Genomic DNA, 22,894 nt, shown 5'->3' with positions numbered 1-22,894 from the left:
TAATGGGATCCTATCTTACATTACTCTTACAGCTTTAAATACAGCAGTGGTTATGTTTAGAAAAGAATCTAATTCTAAGAGAAAAAAAATCAGTAGATTGTGCACTAATTACGCTTTAAAGATTGGCCTTTTATTTTATTATTTTAAAAATAAAATAACTTGTTTCTTCTTTTCAAAAATAAATTGAGGAAGGCAAAGAAAGGAATAAACATTTGCAAGGGTTCTCTTATTTATGAAGTAGTTAGTTTTTTTAGGGATCTTTAGATCCTTAGATCCTTTTTTTTAGATCTTTTTTTTTAGTATCCCAAGATTTCTTTAGCCGAACATATAATTTCCTCTCCAATGGAAACATCCTGAGAGGTTTGGAATTACTTGGCAATGATATGAAAGGAAATATGATGAAAATTGAAGAAGAGCTATAAAATCTATTGTCAACATACCTTCCTTCCTCGAAATTCTCTGTAGAGTCTGATTAGAGAGTTTCAAAGATTAGTGTGAAGTATAAACTCTCTTAGAATGCCACCAAAATATTTAATTTGGGATGCCTCATTGGAGTATAAGGGCGTTGATAGTGTGGTGCAATGGCATCAGGAAGTGATTATCTGATTGACCTGTGGATCCGATGTTCCAAAATCTTCCCAGATGAGCCTGGTTATTTCCCCGGTACTTTCTTAGACAGCCTGGACAGTGATGGCAGGGAATATTCCTCACCTGTACTCCCGATTTCTTATAATTTATGGAATCAGGTGATGCTATCCATGAATGTCGGCTCTTCTCTATCCCTATAATTTATATTCATTTCTTATTTTGGTTATAGTACTGAATAGCCCGTTAAAAATTTAAAAAAAAAAGATCTGCCTTGATGAAAAAATAGGAATTCAGGGCAACAACTCACAAGTACTGCATTCACCTTTTTCCAGTTATCAAGTTAAACATTACCACAACCTTATATGGATTTCTGCTTGTTTCTTCTTTATATTAAAACAACAAGCATTACTTAAGTACCTACTTATCAGTACAACATGCTTCCAAACTTTTGATTCATCCTCCACAGACTTAAGGCCAGAGTTCTTGCTGACTTCCTTTACATTCTGATCCACAATATAGGCTTGCTTGTCTTTCCAAGATCTCATTCTTTTCACAATAATCTGACCATCAATTCTTCTTTTCTTCTTAATGGGGTTTACAAGTCCAGCTCTAGGAAATTCATGAACCTTCGTGTCCTTCCAATTTTACATCACTGCACGGATGTTTTTAAGGGAATTTCTTTTTCTCACAGCCCTATTGTATTGTCAATAGTTTTCCTATTAATGTCTTATTTATTTATTGCCCTTTATAGTTCACTTTAAATCGACATATCACAAATAAAAGATAATTAAAAACATGAACCCGTTTCCTTCGAATTCCCGTCGATAAACTAACAACTTTTTATTTTTATTCTTAATTCGACCCCATTACAGAATTTATTATTCAATTTATTTATATCTCCTAATTCAATTTTTTTTTTTAAGTTACTTTCATTTAATATTTTTGTATTATTGCACCAATAAATATCCCAGAATATTTTTGTAAATATGCTTTTTCTTTAAATTTTAATCAAAAAGTCGATGTTATTAATGATAGTACACTTTCCCCATTTTGAGGAGAAAGTAACGGATTCATTAATATTCTTTGCACTTGAATAAGAAAAATTATATACCGCTTATTACCATCATCTTATTTCCCCTTCGTCCTTTTAAAGTAATTATATACATACCTAGAAATTTAAGAAATAAATATATGTCCAGTTATTAGTTGGTTAATAGTAAATGACAAGGTGTGTCGCTGACCTGGTTTTGTTTGAAAAATTCAAATTACCCAAAATCTTTTCATTACAAGTTTGAAATTGTTTTCGATTTTATAACCTACTTATTATCATTCCTACAATTCTTTGACTTTGGCTTTTATACATGGACATAATTGATGATTGCTTTTAATTCATTTATTTTCAAATCAATTGAATAGTTATCAATTGAAGGTTCTACATATGTTCTCGAATAAAAAAAAAAAAAAAAAAAAAAACGCTGGTAGAGCCAGAATGTTACCAACAACATCGACCAAATTCTTGCTGAGTGCTGAATAGTTCCTTTATCTGATATTTGAGTAGCACATCTTAATGGAAGCTATAGTATGTAATGCATAAGAAAGCTGAAAAGTATGGACTGATGAATTCCCATGTATAATTAAAGGTAGTAGGATATTTGAAAGTAAAGAAATGGTTTTAAATAAGGTTTCTTGCCAAAGCAACATTTCTTGTGGAATGAAACGGGGTTATACCCAAAACATTACTTAAGATAGCAGAGTGAATGTAGTAAGATGCATGATGATTTACTATGATTAAGTGTCTCATAAGTCTCAAGTCAAGAGTAGATATGATCGGAGGAATAGAGATTTCGATGGTCTAATCGAGGTCTTACTGTTAGGGTAGTATGGGAACACTTGTTATTTCCTTTTTAAGAAACTATGGAAATAAAATTGGATTTCATAGAAAGTACTATTTTCTTCTGGTCAATATTTTAATTGTAATTTAATGGGCAGGTCCTTAGGGATTTGTTTGTAATATTTAGGATAACGAGGGCGAATAAGTGAGGTTAGGCAAAGGACATTTTCTTTGTAGGATAGACTTTCTTTCAAAATATTATGATGATGTAATGTAGACTCTTCATAGTGGATTAAATGAATTGGCAAATTTCTGACAATGAAGACAATACTTCATCCAGAAGTTCAACCTCATTGACTGGATTTTTCGCTAGTTTTTCTCGAAACTACTTTAGCTCATATGATTTTTTCTCCAAATTTTCTTCATTCATTACGTACACTTTGCTGTATAACTTTTATTCCAGTAAAATTAAGTCAAAAAACAAGGGGTATTGGTAGGCAACCCACTAAAATGTTATTTCAGTGAAATTTATGGCTTTAAAAATGGCATGGTATAGGAAGAATTAGGTATATTTAAAAGGATTCTGAGTTTGTACCTTTGAACTTTCAGAATTTTAATGAGAGAAAGCAGAATGAGGGTTCGCACTAGATCTTTTAGTTTTCATTTATCTTTCATTTTTGTTACTTTCTCAGTTTTTTTTTTCATTTAACACTGTGTCTTTCAATCATTCATTCGTTCATTTCATTCAGTATCTCTAGTTTTAATTTAAAAATAGTAAACTGAAGTAATATGGACATTTCATGCGTCACATCTCAACCTCTTTGTATTGATTCATCTGCGTCAAGAAAAGGCGTGAGTCTGTTACTATCCACGTTTTACTATCCATGTCTTTTTTTTTTTTTTATCTCGTAAAGTAGGAAATTGGGTGCTTTCGGAGGATGATATTTCTCTTCATTGCACAGCCATTCATGCAGTTTTTTTTCCCCCCCGTGAGCTTAGTTTGACAATACATCTCATGGAGCTCAACTGAGTTTTGAGTTACTGTTACACATTTTTATTTTTTGAACGGGTTTACTACGCATTCATTTTTATTTTTTACAGAACATTTTCTGTTCTGTCAGTTCGTAGTGGCAGATTTTTGTATGTGCCGATCATATACGAACGTGCACATTGTAATCAATATGAACCAGACATACATACATGTCTGTGTCTCACTTTAACTTATTTCCAAACGTAACGATCACGTTGCTTTTTTTCTTATAGTAGGAATAAATACGTTGACAGATGCGCGTCAGCCATAAATACTATACTTTCCCCCAACAGACAATAAAGATTATGTGGTATGTTTTTTCCATAAAAATATTTTTGCGTACGGAACAACCTGTCAATATTATTCTATCAAGAAAGTTTGAAAGATATTAAAAGAAGAAGATACGGGGAAAAAAAAAGATGGATAAATAGAGATACTTGCCACTAAAAAGTACTGTCGCTCGTGTCTTCAGTGCGTGTTTATCTGTGTAAATACTGACGCATTCAGAGGGAGGTCATGGCCCCGTTTGATTCTCATTGTGAAAGGAACATTTTTATTTATTTATTTTTATTTTTTTGTAAATACTAAGTTGATGTAGTATTATCTTGTTGACATTCAGCGATGCATAATTCATTATAATGCTCTTGGCCAAGTTCTTTATTTATTTTTCTTAAGTCTCACTTTAGCTTTTAAAGTTTATTAGCGATAAAACGACTAATTGTTTGTCAGTTTTTAAACATAAATTTACTTCGTTAGTAACTTACTGATTATTTTAGTTAAATTCAAATTATTACCATGTTCAACCAACAGTATATAGTCATAATAAAAGTAGGATAAACTTCCTAGCAAAATACTTCTTTTATGAATTCCTTGAATAATGTTTCTGTGTCACTAGGGGAGCGAGTTCATTAGATTTTTTTATTTTTTAAAGACGACTTTGAGGAATGTGGAATCCATGAGCCGTCAGCACTCTACTTGTGTGGGAGCACACGTTTTGGATCCAACAAGTTAAAAAGAAAAAAAACCTTCATGCGGAATTTTACGAGAAAAGACACAGCCACATCTTTGACCTTTGGCTTTACTTTGATATTGGTAACATATCAACCAGTAGCACAGATAGGAATTCGGGAGCATGGCCTCATACCGTCTGTAATTCTCAGCTATCAAATGTGTGTTTTTGGCCCTTCGGCTGTCAGGAGTTAGTAGTTGATACTCTGTACTTATGAGGATTGTTAGAAGCATGATTTAGAAGTAATGTTTTGCTGGAAAGCACAATCTATTTTTTAGTTTTAGAGCATCAATATCTGATTACAATAGCACGGTACTCGATTCTTTTTCTAGATGCTGGAGTTCTCCGCGTATTACGCTCTTCTTTATGAGAACAAGCCATTGGGTACGGTCTGAATGAGAACTGCTTGCACCGAACGCGCGGCCCACAACTGGGCTAAGCCTCTATATGATTTCAGTTAACCGTACCACAATCAACTACGCTCTTTATCAACTATTTTTAACAATAAATATTGTTAAGGTGCACCTCATAAATCTTGAGTTGTCGATGACAGCGTCTAAATACCAGCGCTAGATAAGAAACTGATAAGCTATCTATTGGAAATCAATGAAAGAAATCGATTAGCATATATTACCGCAGTCCCTATCTAGTAGCCCTTTATGGAACTAGAACTATCAAAACCTTTACGTCACGTGAGTTGTAGCGTCTAGCTTCGTGAACTACGCCATTGTTTTTTGTGTCCTCTCAAATCAGCATGTGAAGCACGAAATCTACATTGTCCACATGTATTATTTGAATCATTTGCTTAAACCGAAACAATTAACGTCATTTGTATCGAACATCAGTTATTGGTAAGTCATTCAAATAGTTTATGTTTGCTTAATGTGAAGTGATAACAATAGAATATTGTCAATTAATTCTTAGCGTTATAACATAATTACATTCAGGTACCCATCAGAAGAAATTTCGTTAAAACTTCATAAATGGGACAAAACCAGCCGTTGTCACATTCCACTTTGAACTACAAAATGGAATTAACGGCCTAAGCCATGTTATCAGCAGAGTTATACATGATAATTAGGTAATGAATTTTAGATTTAGTGTTATATTTATTCCTTCTGATCGCCTAAGAAAGAGGAGTACAAACTATCAAGGTATTGAAATGACAAATGTTGTATAAATGAAATACATTATTGTCTTATCAGAAATTGATTGCGTTAGGTTGTATAACGAAGATGTATGATAGGGTAATGCCAATATGGCGGGCACCTTTCCCGCAAGAAACCCCTCTCATAAACCACCCCATTCATTCAAACCAAAAACGCATATTAAGTTTGTGTGTGTATTTATGTATGGATGTATGTGTGAGTGAGAAAACCTCAAAAACACTCGAGATCCCAGTAAACTGAAACGTCATTTTTTATTCAATAGAAAACGCAGCTTCACTAAAGAATTTTGTATATCAGCTGTTGGCGATTTTCTCAAATATAGACTTCTTTTTTCTTTTTTTTTTAAACTTCGTGAACGGTTTAACAACCAATGCTTATAACTTTTATGTGGTTTCATGTAGTCTCGTGTAGGATTACATTTTCTCTACTTTATACTTCTCGTAGTACTTCGCGTTCGTGCTTCTAGATGTGCAAGTGTGGCATAAACTCAAATTTTCAAAAGTTTCATTAACTTGCTTGAAATTCAGATCTTCGAAAGAAGCAAAAGATTTTAGGATTCTTCTTTTCAATGATTTTTTTTTCAATGAAAGTGGAAAAAAAATAGGTGACTCTAAGTCAACTGTGTGCACACAAGAGACCTCTGGACAGTGTCCCTTCGTTACAGACAACACACACGTTCCATTACCGGACAGTGAACTGTAAGAAGCTCCTAGGAAAAGAAAATCTGAAGGCCAATCCGAACTCGGGATCTCCACGTAGGAACCCAGTATACGCTAACCACTTAGCTAATCCCTTCGCTTACAAGATACCTTTAATAAGATATCCAAATAATATGATCAAACTTCTTTTAAGTTACATATCCGGTTATAATATACATATATAAAGTTGTGTGGGTGCTCTAAATTTTAAGGTATTTTATAGGTTAAGCACTATTCAATTAGTACCCATAAATTTGTAAAACCATTCACTAGGAATATATGTCATGTTTACAATGCTTAAAAAGTTACCATAAACTGCCAAAGAATAATTTGTAAGGGATAACATCATTATGTAATATTGTGTAACAATAATGTAATAGGCTGTGTATTTATGTCACACAAAACAACTCACACAACTTAATGTAATTGTACATAACTGGATATGGATTGTACATTGTATAAATAGGGTTGGGAGTTGGTGTAATGATTATGAAGATTATATTTGTAGTTGGGAGGATCCCCAGTTCGGATTTCGCTTGTAGCTATTTTTTATTTGTTGGAATAAATGTAAAAAATATCTCTTCCTAAGAGTCCGGTGATGGAAAGTGTTATCTGTAACGGGAGGACACTGTCCGGAGGCATCCTGTCTCCGAAGGTCACTTGCGCGCACACCCTTAACTTAAGAGTCAAACTAAAAACAATAATTCTTGTTATCTTTATCACTGCCTTCCCTAGCCACTAGAGTAGTTACACGTTAAGCCCCACAAAAAAAAAAAAAAGATAATAAATAAATAAAAATATATCATGAGTCGGTTAACTCAGGGTACCGATGAAGTGAATTCCAGGGTTTAATCTTCCTATCAGGTATCGCTACGCTATTCACGCTTCAGCCTTTAGGGATTAAAAAACAAAAGGTATTTAGAGATATGTGGCAAATGAGAGGGTTGTAGTACTGTTTAGGAAGAAATGTGGTGTATTGGGTATGGCTAAAAGAAGGGAAAATGGGATTTTTGGGAAGGTATGGATAGTCTGATTGTTAACGATGGTGGATGGTTGGATGTTCGAATGGAGGAATTGGATAAGGTTAAGATTAGAATTAGATAAGTGTTCGCAATCTTTTTTACATTTTATATACGTATTTATTTTAATCTATGAAAAAGGTCAGTAAAATCAGTAAAATGTTTCATGAGTATTTCGTATTTGTGTTATTGCGCTCAACTGGCTAAAAGGGGTTCACGATACAAAGGTAGACGGAAGAGGAGCTAAAGAAAGATCTAGAATTACATGGAAGCAAACTTGAAAGAGCTATTCTCGAGTGGTGAATTGATTGAAGAAGAAGGAGAGCTGATTCACAAAAGGAAAAAAAAATGAAGGTCTGAAAACGCCTAAACGTTCGAAAGGTTAGTAAAATGCTAAATGATTGAAGATACCTACTTTCAACCTTCTGTAAAATAGTACTTTTTCATTTTTTGCTCAAGTAAGTGCTTTCTATGTGCAGTTTTAAGGTTATATTTGTAGGTTTGCCCATTTTTAATTGCTCAGATGTTTTGGAATGCTGAGAATAATAATTTCTGAACATTCCCTTTTTTTTTCCTAACTCTAAATTAATATTTAAGTTAAGAGGAAAAAATAATTAATATGAAAGAGACAAAGGAAATGAAGTAAAGCAGGAAGTAACAATAAAAAGGAAGAATGGAACCAGTCTGTAACGGAATTTTTTTTTTTTTAAGTATTTAGTCGATAAGGAGGGGAGAGGAAATTGTAAGAAATTAGTATAGTGGTTTCTTTGAAGTGGGCATAGAAAATTCTTACATTTTCATCATATGAAACTACGACTAATTAGTTTTATGTCAGTAAATATTAACAATAGATGGCTTCTCTTCCTTCACAAAAAACAAAAACAGAAGTTACTATTCCGGTTACTTTGCTCGTGTTAGTTTTGCTTATTTCACATGCACAAGAATTACTGTCATACATTACTATTGTTTGCTAAAATGGGAAGTAGCGAAAGTTTGGCTTTGTCAATAAGCAAACTGTAATTTAATTTACTAGCAATATCCCCTTTATTTCATGTATAAGTTAATTTGATGAAAGTGGAACTATTTATGTTGGAAGATTTGTGCATTGTCTCAGAGAGTAAATTAAACCAGGAAGTTTCGACACGCTGAAAGTTTCTGAGGTACTCACTACGGAAGGCTTGAGAATTCTTTAACTTTCTTTTATATTAATTATTGTTATTGTGCAAATTTTTTATTTTGTTTTTTCAACGGATAGTTTTAGGAAAACCATAATTATGTAAATTGCGGTAAGATAAAATTGGTCGATTGTACACCATTTATATAATGTAAATATTAAGTTTTTTTTAAAAATGAAAACTAAGAAGAATAAGAATCCCTGACAGGATTATTATGAAAAGGATTTGTTCAAAATCGATCATTGTGATTATCACATTACTAATCATATTGATCATTTTATAATAGATAACAAAAATGTTTGCCAGAGCGCGGAGCTCTCGCCCTATAGGCCCTATTCTGTGAGAAGTGTCCAGGAGGAGGTGACGCTTCATGTGCTAACAAAGATCCGTGCAAGAAAGCCATGACAATACAATAAGTGGCGTAGGTTTATTAATGTAGAACTGGCATTTCTTGCGACTTTCGAAGTCTGACGGATGATAATTGTAGAGAGATTTGACTCTGTTGCTAGAAAGCACCCTTTTGTAGAGTTTCAAGTTAATGTCATAAAATAAAGTACTAAGGAATACAATAAAAATAAAGAAATATATAAAGTAAATAATCAATCTAAGTAAAGGTAAATTTAATTTAATAGAGTCACTAAAAAACATGAAACAGATAGCAAACTGGCACAATCTTGCGGCTGTAACAGTAATGTGTATATAGGTGAATAAGATTTTGCTTGTAAGATAAAAGTGGTGTTGTAAGTTGGATAATCTATGTTAGCTATTGCTGGCTGTAAATTTACTAAGCGTTTGGCTTCTTTAAAATTACACAACCTACACGCTTTACCAACACAGAGTAACTCCACATCACTAACACTACTAATACTTAACACTGAATTACAGATATTTATCTATTGTATTATCCACTTAAAGGAAATAAATTTCAAAAAAAAAAAACTACATTTGTGTTTTCCACCCGGTGATAAAATGTTTTATGTAGTTATTTGAGTCCAGTTAAACTTTGTTTTACAGTTAGATATAAAAGTACATTTCGTTCCCCATATCCTCTCGATTTTTTAAATTAAACTGAAAATTTGTTTTTCCATCACTTTTGTGTAAAGAAAATCTTTAAACTGGATGATTTTTTTCTTTTCTAAAGTTTCACCAACAATAAATCTTATCAATTTCCCTCGGTTAATAATGTTTATTTACAGTAACATTTTATTACATATTTAATTCAGAGAATTATGTCTGACAATAAAATAAACCTAATTATTAGGCATGCAAGTAATTTTGAAAGTTTGTTACGAATTAGAAACGTAGAAAGAGAAATATAATAAAAATGAGACGATAAAAGTATTATATGCTCTAGTTGGCAAAAAAAAAATTAATATTTATATGCATTAATTTGTTATGTAGTATGAGTTTTTAATTATATGAGAGTGTGAATTAGTGAATCGTATAGGATTCACTTTTCTTTAATCTAAAATCTTAGATTGCATCTATGACTAATTTCCTAGCCGGAAATATTTGCCTGGATGCCAAGGTTCTTATAAGATATTTAAAGGTAGGAAAAAGATGTGCTTGTGTGATGAGTCATACGGGCATTGTGGTTAGCTTAGGAATTCCAATCTATGGACGTAGAAATCACCAATGGCTTTTGAAGTTATCAAGTTATTTCTTAATTTTTAAAATTTAAGTAGCTTTCACAGGTTTGCCATTTCCGTTATTTGTTTAATTGCTTTTAATTAGTGACATAACAAAAGAACAAAGTGTGATAGTAAATGCGCTGAACATTTTTGATATTTCAAAGAAAAATGTGTATACATGTAATGCAAATCTTCCTTTGCATTTCTGCTCGGAAACCGAATAGTCCGAATGGTATCCGGACTGGTTTCGGACTATCATTTATTTTCAGAGTTATAAATAAGCCACGATAATCACTTTGAGATTTCGACTTCACTTAGTACGTTTCTTCCTAGCATTACACTGACTCTTGAGTCACTTAATATATATATTAGGGTCTCATTAATCCAAGATGTTATATTACACGTACGAAGAATGAAATGATTCTTTGAGCATGCGATGTTCGGCTTAGGAGTAAATCCATCGCTATACTTGCAATACACTTACCTTATGTAGATTTTTAATTGATTCTGAGAATTTCTATTTGGCGCAGTTGATGATTGGTTTCAAATGAGTCTGTAAGAGGCGAGTTGCTAGAAAATGTGACGGAATAGCGTTCTCGTCGTCAAATTTCAGTTGAGTTTGTGTTACATGGTTTACATATGAAGTATATTATTTTAAATTAGCATAAATGGAACTCCTGCGCGGAGAGCCTGGGTTCGATTGCAATTGCCTGCACTTCGATTTTCTCTTATTAAAGGCATCTTACTGGTGATGAATAGAGTTGTCAGTAACAAAAGAACACCATCCAGAGACCCTTGTGCACTGAGTAAGGCTCCGAGCGCCAATGGTCTCAGTTGTTGATGCGCCTTAAGTAAATTATTGTTAGTTTAAGCAAAGAGACTCTAAAAGTAATGCAAGTTAAACAAAAAATTCCTTTATAATTTAAACCACTTGTGTTTGGTATCAAAAGTATTTTAATTAACATTGTTCCATTTACAAAATGTCAAAGTATGAAAATCGTTAGGATTTTATTATTAAATCCTCTTTTGTTCAAATAGAAAACGAACTTGAGAGCAAGTCTTAGAGTAGAGATTTGATATTCCCAGAGCTGAGAAGTGAAGAGTCAAGGTGACTATGAAGGTAAGTCAAAGTGATGCTGTGCTTTATTAGATTATTTCTCCTTCTTTTTCAATTACTTTGCCGGCACCATCCTATTCCCATTCGGCTTCTTTCTACATTTTAATAAGTTTTGTTTTGGTGTTCCAATTGAAGGCGAAGGGATACAACCAGTTCTTGAGATGACAGTCATTATTGGATTCTGTGTTTGTTCCACAGTATTAGTTAAAAGCGTTTGTCTTTAAATACTTATTGCCTTATAACTAGGGCGTAAATGTACGAGTATATGTATTTTGTATAATATTTTCTTTAAAGTTGTTAATTTCTTTTCCATTTTTATTTTTCATGATATTCTAACGATAAGTAACTTTTGACTATGCAACAAAGAGGGACTTTTGAATGACTTAATTTTGCTTGTAAATAATTCTATTTGAAAGGAAAAAATGGTGGGAGATATTCCATATTACTCACTTCACTTCACTTACTTCAAAGTAAAATATATAGATATAGAACTTGTAATTGAAACGAATGAAATAGAACACCTGCAAATAAAAAGGGGATGTTATACAGCTTCTACTATAATTTTTGGGACATTCATGTACTTTTCTTTAAGTAATGTAAACTGATGTTTAGTGAAAACATTTTATTGAAACCCGAATTTAAGAATTTAGATTAATAGTACGTTCGTTTATTCTTGTTGTTTTTATTGTATAATACTTTATATAAAACCAAGTATTTCTTTGGGGCTCGTTAATCTCATAATATCAACTTAAATATCATTAGTTAATATTAGATATTATGTTTAAGATATTAAATTTGATAATCATTAGATAATAGATTGCTAAAATGTTGTCAGATAAAAATGTTTATTAATACTGTTCCACCTAATGATGTCACTTCAAAAGATTACTTTATTTCAAAAGATTCGTTTCCACTTCATAGGGTGAGATTGAAGCGTTGATAAAGGGTCTTCTCATTCAACAGAAGTCTCTAAATTTTGGCGCACGAGTGTTATCCAGCTGATACTAGCTTTCTGTCAATGAAGTAGAATGGTGTCTTGGAGTCAGAACTCAGCTTGGAAAGCCTAACGTAATAATTCTTCCAGAACCTCTTGAAAATTGAAGTTAAGTTTCCCAGAAAACCAATTTAAATCCATACCTATTTGTATCATGAATTTGAATTAAAGTAAATTAATTGCTTTAATTCAGTGCTCTTGTTTATTTATAGCTATTATTCTCAAATATCCACTTCAAAATGACTGAATAATAAAATAATTTTATTAACAGATTTTATATTAGCATGCAGGTAACTTCTTTCTTTCTTTCTTTTTTTTAATCCAGTTAGAAGTATAAACTATATTACTTTTAATAGTTTAATTGGTGTAAGAACTCACTATCAGTGAAAACTTCTTTACATCTTTTAACATCCATAAATGGATATAGAAAGTTTTTTATTCATGATTTTAAAGTAATATTCTAATTGAAAAATATATTATACAAATATTATAGTTTACAGTTACATAAATTAGAAGATCTCTTACAAATCGTAATTGATAATTACTCCCGGTGGTGCTTATTTGTGAAAACTTCAATTCATTATTAGTGAGGTAAGTATTAAAACAAGCACTTTATTACTAATAATCTTAAATCATTAACTTTTTACTGCTAAGTTGACCATTATAACTTAATATTCACATAATTTATTGGAACTTAGCCTTTTCACGGATTATAAAATGGAAACTTTATTTAAGCTCAGTTAGTATTTGTACTGATTTTGTTTAAATAACAGTAATGGTTTAAGTTTAGTTTCATGCACTTTACTCACTAGAAAAAGTTTTTTAAATTTTTATTAATCGTTTTCCTGGGGTATTAATTAAATTATTGTGCATCAAAATGTATATAATGTCTCCTCTGACTTCATTAACATCTTTTATTATTGTATTTTTTAATTGATTAATGAAGGAAAATGGTTTTAAAATGGAGGGAGGAACTGATTAAATTAAAATATAAATTCAATCCTGTAATTAAAATTTTAATTTATTGTATATTATAATGTGAGTGTGTGAATGCTCATCATGAAACTATAAATTAGTAATTTTCTATTAAAAAAAAAGAAGAAAAAATACTCTTAAATGGTGAAAAATTGGAGACCTGTATTTATCCTAAATTAATCGATAATTTAATAAATATTACAGGTTGTTGAGGTACGAGAGAGACAGAGAGAAGATTGAAGGAGAGAGAGATACCTTCAAATTTGGATGAGAAGAATGTTTTATAAAACATCCGAAAAGATTCTTTAGACTTATCTGCGAATTAATTCAGGTACAGAGATCTAGAAAATATTATATATATATCATTTTTTCATTTCTTGTCATCCAAGAAGTCCAAGATACCATTATTTGCTATTCGTTATCGTTTTTTTTAATGGAAAAGTATTTTAAGTGGAATAACTCTTGTCTTGAACCTGTTTGCGTGAGTGTAGTCACCCGATAAACAAATATAAACGTAATTTGTTGTTTTAATAATTAATATAGAAAGAGTGTTTTAAGTTAGTTCTGGCAAAAATGATGCCTTTTCTCGATTTATCTGAACAATCGCGAGCGAGGAACTCTTGAGCGTACACTAGTTCTTATGGAGCACTGTTGAGGCTAATAGGTCTCAGTAAAAAGGGATTGTCTCCAGTAAACATGTTCTCTGTCTGAAATTCTGATATTCATTTTTGTGGATAGTTAACATTTCTTATTATTATTTTTATAATATTTTGGTCAGATTTTCATTTTCTCCTTAGCTAACTTTTTTATTGTTGTAAATAACCAAATTTCAATAACTACTATTTATATCTAAGGAAATTCTATTTTATAGTATATTGAACTCGTGTACTTTTATCATTATATTTATTTATTTGGAGCTAGGCAATGTTGTGAGTTCGAAATGCCTTTTAAAAAAATAAAAATATGACAGACGAATTGATATCCATTTTTTGAAGCGATAATTCAAGGATTAGATTACGTGAACCTGACGGAACCAGGTCTAGCACTGAGGAAATGGAGGCGGCAAAATAGTTTTTATGTAGTTCTAGTAAGGCTGCGACCTATTAATCAAAGAAAGTTTAGCAATGTTATGAACGGGGCATTCAGAATCTTTCTAAATCCCTAAATTTCTACAATAAATGTAGTAATAAATTGTCTCGAAGAACCACCTTCCTCACAGATCATCGTCTCATGATCGCTCTAAATGTTTCTTCCTTTCTAAGGTCTATTTTATTATTTTTTTTTTAAATACAAAAATTTATTGTTCTGAAACTTTCGCAAGGAATTTTATGATTGCTATATCGTGGTTAAAAACTTCATACAAACTGAATGCATATCTGTTGAATGGAACTTAAAATTTACTTTCTAAGAAAAGCGCGGTAGTCATAAAATATCAGTGATTGATTTAACAATGTCGTCAATAGAAAGCGCTTTTTACGAAGATAAAATGAAACAATTTTCTTGTCTGAACTTGTCTCATGGTTAGTTAGCAAGCTTTATGAAGTCGAATAGTATCCTTCCTATGTCTAGATGATTTCTTTTAAGATCTATATTTGTCAATAGTGTGTGTCCGTACGTAGTATGTACGAGCGCGTTCTTTTAACAGTAATAACATCGAATTAGTAGGGAAGTTTATGTATTAGTCTTGGATGCACTATATTGTACTTTATCTTTATACACGTTATAAGACCTTTGTAAGAGTGCAGTGCTTGAGGAGGCCGACTTTCACCGTACAGAGAGTACGCAATGCACTCTCATACCATGTGAGGGACAATAACGGTCACAAACAGTATAGTGATGAAGCCTTTATTCTTTATTGTAATACTCTAATATCACAGTTTATTCTTTAATAAGAGTAGATGGTGAGTAACTTCTGTAAAAGAAGTGGCTTAGCTTAGAGAATGGGGCCCTCCAACTAACCTTATTGTTGAACATGCTCTTAATTCTATTATTAAACATAAGAGAGAAAATAATTGACAAAAAGGAGACGAGATTCGTTCATTGTTACCATCTTCAGTCACTATTGAATCTTTTCAAATAATACAATTTTTATCTTATATGTACTTTTTTTTTTAATCTGTAGTAAACCATCTTGGTCATTCGTCTTGGGATCTATTTTCTTATTACGAGTAGTTCTCGATTATTAATACATTTTATAACATAGTTTAAAAAATTCGGATGTTGTTCTAATTGAAGTTATCTGTTGTCGTTGTTCTTGTCAAAGTAGGGGTAAAATAACTGTCTATTGAAATCGATAATTATTTAGTGGTATAAATAAAATTCTTCTTTTAATGAATCGCAGTTGGCATTTGATTTAGATCGATCAATGCGCTTCAGTCTCTATTTTTTATCTAAAGACCAACATGTCCTCATTGTAATAACTAAGTTTCGAATCATCACCTTCACTTTTCGCATAACATTTTCCAAGTCTTCTGTAACCTAATACCCGTAGTAAACATCGCGCGCTACTTTGGACTACACTTACAAGAATACTAAACAGACGCTTTTTGCAACTTTAAAAAACTCTAAGACGGTAGATCTAAACTGTTTCTAGACAACAAATTACTAATTTATTCTTCTATTTCAAAACCCATTTAGGCGGATGGAATAGAGCTGTGGGGGTTCAACCAAACTCACCAATTTTCAAAGTATTCAATCTCCACGTTATAAAGTACTTCGATCCATAGTTTTTTTTAGGTCTTTAGAGGACTATACATACAGATTTTAACATTCTTTTCATCACCCAAATCGCCAAAACCTGATACAGGAAACTCCACCTCAATTTGCAATCACACGCCAATTCTCTGTCTCAAAATCTTTCTTCTTGAACTCTTCCTGATTGCCCAATAAGAGTCTTGAAATACAGTGGCCTCGTGATCTCTCTTCCGAAGAGAGAATGTCTAATAGCTCATTGTTTTGGAGTGGTACCGCGGGTTAACTTCTCCACTTTATCACTGTTATAGCGCCAGCGCGCTGATTGAAGCACCAATAAACGAAATAATAATAATAATTATGTATAACTGTTTGATATAACGAAATATTTATCAAAAGTTCTGAGTCCACCATTTAAAAATTGTATGAACCGAATGAAGAGTAAGACATGTACTCTAATTTCATTAGTTTTAAAATTATACATTTATTACTTGGCATAAAATGTAACAGAAATGGTGTAGTAAGTAACATCTACTTTCTCAGATGTGCTCTTTGTCCAACTACTTATTAGTTATGTTGAAAGAATGCTGAGAAGTATACGTACTATACTGTAAAACTTTCGCATTAAGTTAGTAGATTGATAAAGGCAAAGTAATGAGTCGAAACTGTGTTTCTACAATTCACTTGGTTGGCTGTTCGCGTCTCTTATTAAACAAGGCACCGTTTTTAGAAATGACTGGTTAGTTCTAGATCCTATGGTGAATAATTTTTTTCCTTTATATTTTTAAAGTGTGCAGTATTTACTCGGTTCGAACTGGATTATTATTTGATAAAATTAAATTGGAAGGCTAATCTACTAAATCTAAAACTAAGATGGCAAAGTTTAAGATCATAATAATCTAAAATTAAGTTGTTAAGAGATTTTGGATTTTACTAAAACATTTTTTCGTTGATGGAGGCGCCCTTAATATTAAATTTGAACTTTCTGCGTTTTTCAATTTTGTAGTAAAGAGGGAGGAAAAAAATAAATCCTTATCTAAGGGGAACTTAACAAATTTTCAAATTTCCCAACAGCTTTTAGATAAAGTTAAAGCCGTTTCACAATACTTCAGCTGGCATCAATTTTATCACATTTTGTCTTCTTTACAAAATACCTTCAATTTCTTTGCTCATTTCATTGCCTTCTTTGATCATTTACCAACAAGAATAAATTGTACTTGTACTAATTATTCTAGAAATGTGTGCAGCGCAAATTTATTCTTTAATCTAATAGATATGAAATGAAAGAGAGCCCACATACTAAAAATAATAAATTTCTAGTAATTAATGAAAACAGTATCAACTTTTTGCCTTCTTTAATTGATAAACAGTTCCGGTTGGTGTAGCTTAAATGTAAATGTATATATCTCAACCTGGTTCCTTTTTGTTTTATTTATTTAGTTTTCTTTTATTTTTTACACGATGTGACAGATTGAAAAAGATTTAGGGCAAATTGTTCATTAGTAGGTCGCAGAACGGGTAAAAAAAAGTAATGTAGGAAGAAAGAGTTGATATCAAATATGGCGTGCCTCCCGTTCTTTTTAAATCTTTTGCATTCCTTCTATCATTGGCGTATCTGAGGATAATAAAGTTAATGCACTTAAATGTTTAGTTTAGAATGAAGAAGTGAAAGACATGGAATGATTAGATATAGATTCTGGGGAAGTAAAACGACTACCCTCAGTTGAATTTGAATTAAATTAGTTTTGTCTGAAACTGTGACTTTCACTCAGGTATCCACAATGATAGCAATGATCGAGGTTAAGATTATTTCAAATTTCGCTTAGATCCATTGAATGATTAAGCTCATAGCATAGGTCCTTTTATCCTAGACTCAGCAGCAACAGACTTATTGTAGTTCTTGTTGTAAGATTGTCCTCTCCTTTTTACAAGGGCCATAGTTTTACTACTAATTATTTTAGCTAATTGTCTTTTTAAGCACCAGAGGCCTCACATTGCAAACTAGCGATCGCAACATAAACAGACAAGTATAAGAGGCTCTTTCCCTAAACCACCCTTAGTGGGTGCCTCCGGAGATGTTTTCAGAACATACTGTGCTCTGTAAAAAAGGATTAGGTTAGAATAATGGGTAAGAACTCACGCTAAGTTGGTCCTGATTAGTATCCTGGCTAGTATCGCAGATAGCTACAGGTTGTTCCTTGAAGTGGTTGATTATATGCCTTGAACAATATAGGCTAGTGAGGTGGGCAAGCTGACATTAAGTAAGTTACTTATTAAACCTAAAAAATCCAAGGACCAAAGATGGAGGTCCATCTGCTAGGTTTTCGCTTTTAGGTCTAAATGCTTCATACATAGTGACCTTTAAGAGGTACCCCACATCTGCCCAATTTCAGTTAGCAGATTTCCCAAACTCTAAAAACTAATACTTCCCTACGTACAGTCACGAAAATAGTGTAACTTGAGCTGAAGAGAGTAGCTTTCTACTCGCCGAGAGTAACATTAAGGTTCGTGTATTGGTTGGTTCTTTTTAAACATTGTTGTCTGAATGTTACTCTCTAAAATTTTCATGAAACTGATTTTTATATAGGGTGTGAAAAGAAAAATTATCTTTTATATCTGTACCTATTTTGTGAGCATGGTCAGTTCAGTTGTAAGCTTTTTCATAATACCTTTGTTTTGTATTTCGATTTGTTAATAATGTTACTCACTGTACGATGAAAAACAAATAAAAACTGCACTGTTGAAGCTAAGCTTGAGAATTCAAAGGGTGTGTTGTGCTTGCTTTGCCCAATATACGCAATACCTTGCGTTAGTTTCAAAAATTGAGTAAAATTGACACAAGCTTTGGGAGGAAGATGGTTACAGAATTACTTTTATTTGACGTATTTCTTGTAAAAGTTGTCGAGTCCAACCTAATAACAAGTATGCGTGCTCTTGTTGCAAGACTCCACTGGTTACATAAGAGAAGATACCTAATTCTTTTAAGAGTTCCATCTGACGATGTGATGCAAATGAAGAATAGGTTTATAGGGACTTATCCTGTAGGACATTATGGAGCTGGAGATTACCTTAGAAATGGAAAAGAGTATTTCATTACAAATTAGTTTCGAAGGACTTCCCGAAAATTGTACCCCCTACTTTCCAAGCATCTCTTTGAACTATTCCAAAAGCAATAAAAGTTATAATCCAAAAAGCGAAAGCAGTAATGAGGGTAACGTTAAACAATTATAACTTTAAGATCTCGTGTCGGTGAACGAGGAAATTCACCAGCTGCAACTAGGTCACTTCGTCTCTATGGTAATAGATTCATTATCGATAGATTTCACTCCTATTTTAGCATTAAAAGAAAAAAAAAATCTATTTGCCACTGCAGTAGTTGTCCATTCGTCTATTATATTCTAGAATAATTTAATACTATATAGTTTCCAGAAATGGATTTCCGAGAGATATCTTTCATATGGTTACAGTGTATCAGATTGAAAGAAAAGTTAAACATGTACGAGTATACAGCAGATGGAGGAAGAACTCTTTTTAGTCCTATTTAAGGAATAGACAAAGTAGTTTTACTGTATACATAAATGATTAATAAGTAGCCCGCAGGAAGATCTACCATTAGGGTGCATTGAGAGTAGTAAAAAACGTTTTCTGCTGATTTGAACGTCTGTCATTGTATTTCTTTTAACCAAGTTTTCGTAGTTTTAATCGCTAATTCCTATTTTTTAGCCTCCTCAGTTTTACTTTTATAATTACTAACTTTATTGTAGCATGTTACTTCTCTATTGCACAAAAGAAAGTATTTTAGATTTCATGTTATATCATGGGAAGTACATTGTTAAAGTATTTTATTTTATTCCTTCATTTATTTATTTTTTGCAAACAAAGCTAGAGTACGACTTCTTTGACATTGTTCCTCCAAAGAATAACGACCAATAAAAGCCATTGGAGCAGTGTGGTCCTAACTCATCTAGATGTGTCCTAGGTTTTTCGTATACATAGTGAAATGGTTTCGGCGAACTATTTATAGTACTTCAATTTTCAAATTATTCTTAACGAAATGTTATCGTCTATACAAGAAAACTATTCTGGTTATTATATAAATTTGGAAATATCAGTGAGTCGGCAAATAAGTTTTTGTTAAGGTTATGATAATTATCTTTTTGTACTCGTAAGAACAGAAGTGCAGCGTAGCGCTGATTTTTTATTTGGATCGGCTAAGTCGTGGTGAATTCTTCTCCTCTTGATTTGATCTCTGATCGGATTGGAATTTTCTACCATCCATTAGTCAAGAGTTTGTTGAAACTTAGAATTCTATTTCTTAGCTTTAAAATTTAAGCAATCGAAAATTTATAAACAGACTGTGAAGGTTAGATGAATTGGTGAAGTGAGAAATCAGGCAAAGAATCATAATGAAACAAACATGCCAAATATATAATTAAAGTAAAAAAAAATAAAAAAAATTAACTGGTGAAAACTCAAAAAGAATTCATGAAAGCAAATTACCGTTTTTACTCTGATGCAGATCGAAAGGAGTGACGGAAGTTAATTATTCAGTTACTAAATGTTTGGAAGTAACTGAGCAGTTGGATTAGGCGGAGTGTCTGATTGGATAAAAGTAATGTAATTTTTGTATGCAGTTATTTGAAATTCGCAAAGGACTTAAGCTTTATTATTGGTTTCTTTATTATTACTGGTTTCTCTTGCAGACTGGAGTCCGAGGAAACTTGTACTTTTACGTAGGCTGCTGTAAAGAGCGTAGATTTTGACTTTTCTTTATTGTTTTATTCTCTTGACTTTGATTTTGTTTTTTGCAAGGAGTCGTAAGTTTATTCTTAAGCGCTAAGATGAATTATTTCAATGTCATTTCGGTTGCGATACTATATTTTATTTATTTCTTCTCTCTCTCGAACATAGTTTTAAGAAAAAAGTAAAACTATGACCGAAGTTTAAGAAAACTTTTAGTATGGCGTTCAATGTTCTGATTTCTTCATTGCTTTTATATTCTTCTATAACCACTAGTTTAAGCAGCAAATAAATGGTAGATTCACTTTAAATTAGTAAGCATTTTTTTCCGATGCTTTCAATTCTTTTGATAACATCTTTGATTAAAAATAAGTATTCCAAACTATTAATCCAAACTACTAAACTATAGTCATCATATGAAAAGTGGGGATTTATCTCTATGAACACAGACATACATGCGTGCACACACACCGTAATGTTAGAAAGTTTCGATATAGGGTAGTTGTAGAACTGTTCACCAGAACCAGCATTCAAACCAAATAGGTGGGAGTTCTTTCTCGCTCGCTTTATAAAACTAAATAATAATAATAAAAAAAAAAGTAAGAAAGAAACGGAAGAAGTAGTGGGGCCTCTGAGTGTAGTTCTTGTCCAGTTCGCGGTCCCGCCTCAGTCAGTGCAGTTCTGGCGCGCGCTGGCGGGACAATTCAAGCCAGTGAGTACTTCATTGTAGTCTCTCCTTTTTAAAAAATTAATAATTTTTGTTTTGGTTTCGCTCATCAAAAAATTAAATTATTATTTTTTAAAAATATTTGAATCAAATGTGCGTTATTATTTATCGGAGTATATGATTGTTTATTTTAAATTAATTAAAGTGAGTGCTTAATTGTAATTATAATAATAATAAAACAGCAAAAATATTTTAATAAAATCAGAATGTGATGGACTTTTCAACATCCTACTATTTTTATCGCCTTAACATCAAAGTGAGTCTTACAAATTTTTAAATTAATTAATTTTACAAATATTTTAATTATTATATTTGAAAAGGTGATTATAAACTTTATAATCTCATTTAATGAGAGAAAAATAACTTTTTAAAGTAAAAAAAAAAAAAAATCAAAAATTTTAACGGACATTGTTACACATAATTCTGGTGAATTATGAAAACAAGTACCCTACATATCTGTTGTATTAAGTTCTTCAAATAATAAAGAATGAAAATAGTAAACTGGTTTTCAAAATGAGTGGGCTCCGTTAGCTTTCAGGTGAATCGAGGCAGGTGTTGTTTAAGGTGTTACATATATAATGTTTCACTTTCGTACATCCAGCAATACTTTCCAACCATTTCCTGCTCGAAGATTGATCGAGTGGTGTCTCTCTTTTGTATTTTTTTTTTTTTTGTAAATCAATTTTTATACCGTTTAGATTCAATATATGTAGATATTTTCTTTTAAATTTCAAACGTTCAATAGTTATGTCAAAACATAATGTTCGTGACGTTTATTTGGAAAATGTTCTTCAAAATGATTGACTTAATAGTTCTGTAATCGACTGTAATACGGATGTAGGTGTCTCTTGTCAGTTTTTAAGTCAAAACGTTTTTAATATATTTTATTTTTGTCTACTAACAAATAAGTTTTCTAGTTTTTACATGTATTTATTTTCAAATAGCATTTCTATTACAACGTTGCAAATTTAAATAGGTTGACGAAATTTAGATGAGTTTTTTTTTTTTAATGATTTAAGGCGCGTCAACATTTGAGGTTAGCTAATCCCTTCCATAAATTATTTATTGTTCTCGCTTTAAAGATTATTTATCCAAATGTAATGCACTAGCATTACATATCTAGAGTAATGCACCAGAAGAAGACTTTGAAACGAAACCTCTGTGATTTTATTGCATAATTTTTAAGGTCACTTTTGAATATCTAAAGTATAAAAATATGAAGTAAAATTAATATCATAAGTTCAGGGTAGTTAAAAAAAAGGATTGCGTATTTTTCAGGCTTGCTTTACGTCCAGCTATCAAATTAGGCGAGTTTTTCTCTTGCTAGGAGTCTCTTCAGCTCACTAATCGGGAGAATAGAGTCGTCTGTATGGATAAAACACTGTTAAAGAGCTGTCTGCAATGAAAACGACTACGATACAATGAGTTTTATCGCCTCATTGTATCTAATGACCTTAGATATTGACGCATCTTAATTTTTTATATATAAAATTAAATTAA

General features: G+C 31.8%; 1 protein-coding gene across 21 annotated transcripts in view; it reads left to right on the top strand.

Moving 5' to 3' along the window:
• Positions 1 to 5,147: 5,147 nt before the first annotated feature.
• Positions 5,148 to 22,894, top strand: part of Sb (serine proteinase stubble) — a 136,259-nt gene continuing 118,512 nt past the window's right edge. For 16 of the 21 annotated variants that reach the window (XM_074142223.1, XM_074142214.1, XM_074142213.1 and 13 more), the window contains exons 1-7: positions 5,148 to 5,309; positions 5,406 to 5,539; positions 7,555 to 7,725; positions 11,189 to 11,270; positions 12,189 to 12,551; positions 12,755 to 12,852; positions 13,441 to 13,567. The gene's annotated coding sequence lies outside the window, so the exon portion shown is untranslated. Of the gene's footprint in view, positions 5,310 to 5,382; positions 5,540 to 7,554; positions 7,726 to 11,188; positions 11,271 to 12,188; positions 12,552 to 12,754; positions 12,853 to 13,440; positions 13,568 to 21,322; positions 21,651 to 22,894 lie in introns of those variants that run through there. The other 5 variants (XM_074142228.1, XM_074142225.1, XM_074142224.1 and 2 more) reach the window with 3 other exon arrangements.

This window comes from Rhodnius prolixus, unplaced genomic scaffold (genome assembly GCF_049639745.1).
Source record: "Rhodnius prolixus isolate KJV_2025 unplaced genomic scaffold, Rpr scaffold_6, whole genome shotgun sequence".
NCBI classification, from domain to species: domain Eukaryota; kingdom Metazoa; phylum Arthropoda; class Insecta; order Hemiptera; family Reduviidae; genus Rhodnius; species Rhodnius prolixus.
Note: the sequence above shows the minus strand (reverse complement) of the source record. Positions and strands in the feature narration are given on the sequence as shown.